This window comes from Adiantum capillus-veneris, chromosome 8, assembly GCF_014529385.1.
Source record: "Adiantum capillus-veneris isolate H3 chromosome 8, ASM1452938v2, whole genome shotgun sequence".
Taxonomy (NCBI): domain Eukaryota; kingdom Viridiplantae; phylum Streptophyta; class Polypodiopsida; order Polypodiales; family Pteridaceae; genus Adiantum; species Adiantum capillus-veneris.
Genome location: NC_140938.1, coordinates 160,541,002 through 160,547,872, shown reverse-complemented (window position 1 = coordinate 160,547,872; position 6,871 = coordinate 160,541,002).

The following is a 6,871-nucleotide window of genomic DNA, read 5'->3' as shown; positions in this document are numbered from 1 at the left end:
CTGAGTGTTGGGCGCCGGAGACTATCGGAAACTAACATTGACCATTTTGTCTACATAAAAGAATAAGGACTCATAACCCTAACACTATTGTGTTTGGAGTCCAACCAAACCTGTGTCTCATCTCTTCTCCATTGCTGCACACACACACGCTCTCGCACGTGCACTTCAACTGGTATCAAAGCTTAGGGATTGGGAGCACCATAAGAGCTCAGCGGGGAGGCAAGCGGAGAAGCAACAAAAACTGTAGTACTTTTTTGCATATCTGTTTTGGCCTACCAAAACGTCTTCATTCAAGCCAATTCTCAAGATTCTTGACTAGTTTTTTGTCCTCTTCAACTTTGCAGAAGAAAGTTTGCTCAAAATCTTCACCAATTTTGAGATACGTCACTCAGACTGCCTGTAGGTCGTGAAGTAGAAGCTACAGGTTTTTACAGAGCTGTTTTCACCTGTAAAACCAACTTATTTCATGTCCATACCTACGTTCCCAACCGTTTTCACATTTCTACAACTTTGCAGAAGAAAGTTTTTGCAAATTTTTCACAGTTTGAGAGATATTGAGTTCAGACAGCAGGGTGGTCTACCTTCGTTGGTTCTTCTGCGTACAGGTTTTTGTTGCAGACTCTTTCTGCAATCTCTATCAGATGCATATTTGATACAAGGTCTTGAGGGTCTGTTAAATCAGACAAACCGCCATAGGGGTTACAGAAAAGGGTTTTTGTGGTTGATGTAAGATCTTATGCGGTTTATGTATTGTGATGGAAATATACAAAGCCTATTGTTGAGGGTCGTGATAAGGTTTTATTGAGCTTGGGGATTCTCAAATGTGGAGATCCTTTTGGTGATATAGGTTTTGGAGCAAGTCCCCCGACATCCCCATAGTTTCAACACCAACATAGGATGTATGTTTATGCGGTTAGTGCAGTATTGGTGTGCATCTGTTGACCCGCCATTGTTGGCATTGCTGTCATCTTTATGTGTATGCGTTTGACAGTGTCCAGTTGGTCAGAGACACTCTTCTAGAGTTGAAGACATTGACTGTGACAGTTCTTTGAGATTCTATCTTGCTAGTTTAGCCACTTTGATCAATGTTTCAGTCAATGTACACATTTTTTTTGGGTTGAGAAGTCAATTTTGCAGGGGAGACTCTGCCATAAAATTTCAGGTTTTCTATCATCTTCTTTAGTGTAGTGGATCTATTACGTTTGTTCCTTGTCGAGTGATGGCTTCATCATCAGAGAACTCTTTGTTCAACATTGAGAAGTTAGATGGTACTAACTTCCCATTTTGGAAGGAACAAATTTACAATGTCTTAGTACAGAAGAAGCAGATCCGGCCGATAAAGATGAAAGGGATAAAGCCTGAGATATGGATGAGTATGATTGGCAGGAGTTGGATGACCTTGTCAGGTCCACCATCATGCTAACTTTGTCAAAGAATGTGTACTTCAATGTGAACATGGAAAAGACTAGTTATGAGATGTGGAAGAAGTTATGTGACCTGTATGACAAGCAAAGTGCAGCATCATACGTTAATTGGCTAAAAAATTTATTTGACTTGAAGATGTATGAGGGCACACCCATGTGAAACCATCTCAATGAGTTCAACACAATTTTCAGCCAGCTTTCTACACAAGGAGTCAATTTTGACAATTTGGTCAAAGCAATGTTCTTTCTAGATACGTTGCCAAAAAATTGGAATACTTTTTGCAGAGCCATAGGTAACTCAGCACCTCCTGATGGTTAAACATGTGCTGATGTTAAGGCAAGTTTTCTTATTGAAGATTTAGCAGAAAGAAGTTTGATACTTCTCATGGTACTAGCAATGCTCTCTTTGTTCGTGGTCAATCACAAGAAAATGGAAAGCGGACTCAGAGAGGAAAATCTCGTAGCAAATCACGTGGCCGAAAAGACATTGAGTGCTATCATTGTCACAAAAAGGATCATATGAAGAAAGACTGTCGAAAGTGGAAACAAGAGAAAAGTAAAGACACGAAGTTGAAAGAAGGCAAGACTAAGGAAAGCACTATAAAGATTGAAGAGATCATCAATGTTTTTGTTGAAGATTCTGATGGAGATATTTATCTCACATTTGCCATGGATTCAACATTTTTGGTTGCCACTGATGACTATGCTTTACAAGATTGGGTTATTGACTCAGGTGCATCGTTTTAAGTGACTCCTTACAGAGGGTGGTTCAGTACATATGATGCAGCCCAGTAAGGGTCGTGTTTGTCTTGGTAATGATTTTGCTTGTGACATAGTTAGTGCCAGTGATGTGCAGTTGAAACTTCAGAATGGTTCTTCATTCATGCTCAAGAATGTGAGACATGTGTTGAAGCTTACCAAAAGCTTTATTAGTACATGACAATTGGATGATGCAGTATATTATTGCACATTTGGTGATAGTTCATGGAGGATCATCAAAGGTTCTTTAGTGGTAGCACATGGTTCAAGGTCTGGGACTTTCTACATGCTACATGTATCCGATGTTAAACACCATGTAATTTGTGTAACCGAGAAGCCAAGCGTTTCTTTCTGGCATCGCCGGTTAGGACATATGTCTCAAAAGCGAATGAAAATATTGTCTCATTTTGGTTATGTGCCTGGCTTCAATTTGTCAAACTTTTCAGTTTGTGAGCATTGTCTTTATGGTAAACAAACACAGTTACCACACAAAAGGGGAAGCACTGAGAAAAGTGAGCCATTAGAGTTAGTGCATAGTGATGTGTGTGGACCTATGCCTAACGTATCCATGGGAGGTTCATTGTACTTTGTTACATTCATTGACGACTTCTCAAGGAAAGTGTGGGTATATCCTCTCAGGAAGAAGGATGAAGTTCTTTCAAAATTTCAAAAATTTGTGGCATTAGTGGAGAATCAGTCTGGCAAGAAAGTCAAATGCTTAAGGTCAGACAATGGTGGTAATTATGTCAATAAATCCTTTCAAAACTTTTGTGATTCCAAAGGCATCAAAAGAGAGTTGACTGCTCCATATAACCCTCCACAAAATGGTTTTGCTGAGAGGATGAACCGTACCATTCAAGAGAAGTCACGTAGCATGTTGTCTAATGTAAAGTTGCCTAATGGATTTTGGGCAAAAGCGTTAGCAATTGTTGTCCATCTTATTAATAGATCTCCTTACAAGGCCTTAGATGAGAAGGTACCTGAAGAGCTTTCGTATGGGAAGCCACCTTCTTACAAGCATCTTAGAGTCTTTGGCTGTGAAGCGTATTGCCATGTTCCAAAGGAATTTCAAATCAAGTTGGCTCCTAAGTCAAAGAAATGCATATTTCTTGGTTATGGCAGTCCTGGCGAGATGGGATGTTGGTTATGGGATCTTGAAGCTAAAAAGATAGTTTGTACTAATGACGTATACTTCAATGAAGAAAAGATGCATAAGAAGCTTGTGCATACAGTGGAGGTCAGGAGAACTATCTTCCAAGAAGATGGAATTTTCCACAATAGGGCTGAAGTGCCTAATGTCAGACAACAAGTACAGAATCCTCCTGTAGTACAAGATGAGGGACAACCGGCTCAAGTAGTTATTAGAAGGTCTATAAGAGTTCCTCCTGATAGATTTACTCCCTCATTGGACTACATTATGTTGACAGATTGCGGAGCGCCTTCCTGCTATAAGGAAGCCATGTCAATGGATGACAAAGCGAAGTGGGACAAAGCTATGCAATCAGAAATGGACTCGTTGCATAAGAATCAAACTTGGAATTTGGTTCGGTTGCCTAAAGGTAAAAAGGCATTACCATGTAAATGGGTGTACAAGCAAAAAATTACACCTCATGATAATAGAACGAAGTACAAGGCACAACTTGTTGCTAAAGGATTTAAGCAGTAGCAGGGTATTGACTTCGATGAGATCTTTTCTCCGGTTGTCAATGACTACTCTGCGCTGTGTACTTGCGTTGGTTGCTAAAGATGACATGGAACTTGACCAGATGGATGTCAGGATGGTGTTCTTGCATGGTAATCTTCAAGAAGAAGTTTATATGCAGTAGCCAGAAGGTTTTGTTGAGAAGGGCAATGAAGACTTGGTGTGTCACTTAGAAAAGACTCTTTACGGTCTAAAACAGTCATCAAAGGAGTGGTATCGTAAATTCTACTCGTTCATGCTCTCTCAAGGCTACAAACGTAGCGATATGGACCATTGCCTCTACACTAAGTGAGCTAAAGATGGTGGTTTGCTGATTTTGGTCCTTTATGTGGATAATATGTTAATTTTCGGGAAATGCAGGGATGAGATTTCAGCCTTGAAAGTCATAGTTACATGCAAACTTTGAAATGAAATACATGGGTGAAGCAAGCCATATCCTTGGCATGCGCATTAAGCGAGATAGATGCAAAAAATTGGTCTATTTGTCTCAAACTGAGTACATTGCTAAAGTGCTCAAGCATTTCAATATGGAGAAGGGAAGGGAATTGAGTACTCCATTGCCTCCGTATGTGAAACTTTCTAAAAATTATTGCCCTAAGTCTTAAGAGGAAAAGGCTAAAATGGCATAAGTGCCTTATTCATCTGCAGTTGGGAGTTTGATGTATGCTATGATTGCTACACGTCATGATATTGCTTTTGCAGTGGGAGTTGTTAGCAGATATATGTCAAATTCAAGCAAGAAACATTGGGAGGCAGTGAAAGGGGTTATGCGATATTTGAATGGTACAAAAGACATGTGCATTTGCTTTGGAAGAAAGTAAGCATGTGTAATGGGTTACGTGGATGCAGATTATGCAGGAGACTTGGAACAAGAGAAGGTCCACTTCAGGCTATGTTTTTGAATTCACTGGAGGTGCAGTTTCATGGCGATCTCGTTTGCAAGATTGTGATACCTTGTCTACTACAGAGGCTAAATATGTTGCTGCTTCAGAATCTTGCAAGGAAGCTATATGGCTTGGTCGGCTAATGGGAGACTTGGGAATCAATGTTGAGATGACTGTGTTACATTGTGATAGCCAAAGTGCTATACAATTGGCAAAGAATCCAGTGTTTCATGTAAAGACAAAGCATGTGGATCTGAAGTATCACTTCATTTGTGAGGTACTTGAGGACAAGCGATTGTAGCTTGCCAAGATTCACACCACTGAGAATCTTGCTGATTTTCTCACAAAAGTCTTACCTTCAGAGAGGTTTGCACATTGTCGCGCACTCATGGGCATTGGGTAGATGATCATGGTCGTTGTCTACTTGTATTATTGTATGTCTATATAAATTGTCACGCCAACTTAAAGTCACATTGTCCTTTAAGTGGGAGGTTGTTGGGGTGGTAAAGCCCAATGTGCCGTGTGTGTGTTGGGCGCTGGAGACTACCAAGAACTAACATTGACCATTTTGTCTACATAAAAGAATAAGGACTCATAACCCTAACACTATTGTGTTTGGAGTCCACCCAAACCTGTGTCTCGTCTCTTCTCTTCTCCATTGCTGCACACACACACACGCTCTCGCACGCGCACTTCATGTTGGACCATATACGTGTAAGTCACTTAGGAAAGCATCAATGATGCCATCCTCATCTTGTCAACAACATCACCATATGCATGCACTTCTTTCATAGTACATATAAGCTCATGCTCTTGTTCATATGCATTAGATGATACTTCCATGGTATTCTATGCAATTTTTGCATTATGACAAGCATCTTTTGTTGGACTCAAAGACTCGTCACATAGCTGTAGATAGTCTATGTGCATAGTTTCCCTCTCTGAGTTAATCATGGAACAGTCAACATCTTCATTAACAGATTCACTTGGATTACTAATGGCATAGTCATTAGCTATAGGTAATTCCAAAAAAAATTCACCCGCTTCTACTTTTGCTTTTGATGGCCCTTCATCCAGATTAACCTTCCAAAGTGCACTATCCTGTGCGAAAAAATACAAATCATCCCTGGAAATCTCCTTAGGTTGCTTGAAAGAACTGTGATCACTACTTTGGAAATTGTCAGGCTCAGTTTTCCCATCGTACAATCTGAAACTAGCATACCAAGATTCAATTATGTCCATGTCTCTTCAGTATCCAATAATTCGTTGTCCCTGAAATCACTCAAAACTAGAAGAGCTTCTAGTTGGGTACATATCATTGTACAAGCACTCAATTTATCTCTTAAATTATCTTCACATTGCCTTTGTGTGTTGGATGTAAGTTTTTTTATCTCAACATCTAGTATCGTAAAGCTTGGATGGATCAAAGTGTTTGCAAATTCACTCCACTATTGAAAAGGACGTTTGTTATCTCTTGGTACACTACTTTGAAATCCAAAGCCACAAGTTGTCCAAAATCCAAAATCTTTTGGTCTTTGGGTACACCTCGGCTTGTCATCTCTAATTTGTAGCATGCAAGGTAACCTTCTGGATCATACCCTAAAAAACACATTCCGTTCTTCATACACAACATTTAGTGCTAGCTTCCAGAATCCTCTTCTACTGTGTATTCTTGGTTTCCATCTTGTGTAGATACCCTTGTACTAGCTGTAGCATCTTTGGCAAATCTAGAATTGCTAAGTTCCCATCAAAACATTTCAAATAGAACTCTTCAATAAAATTTATCAACTACTCTGAATTCTTCATTTTCACCTCCCACCGAGGCTCCTTTTGCATCGGGTTCACCAAATATGTTGGCGGATATGTGTTTAACATGTGAGCCGGGAAGGCGCGGGGCCTCTAGATGTGAAAGGTGTGTGAGAGAGAGAGAGGCAGCAGACACAAAAGGCTCTGCCAATCACCATAATAATAAATAAATTGTGTAAAGTGTAATCAATAATCAAGGCAAGTCGTTAACGACACCATCACTTCGACTACATAAGGATACCCAAAGCCAGCCGTTAACAACTTTGAACTAATTGTTAATTGAGGAGTTTAAGCTC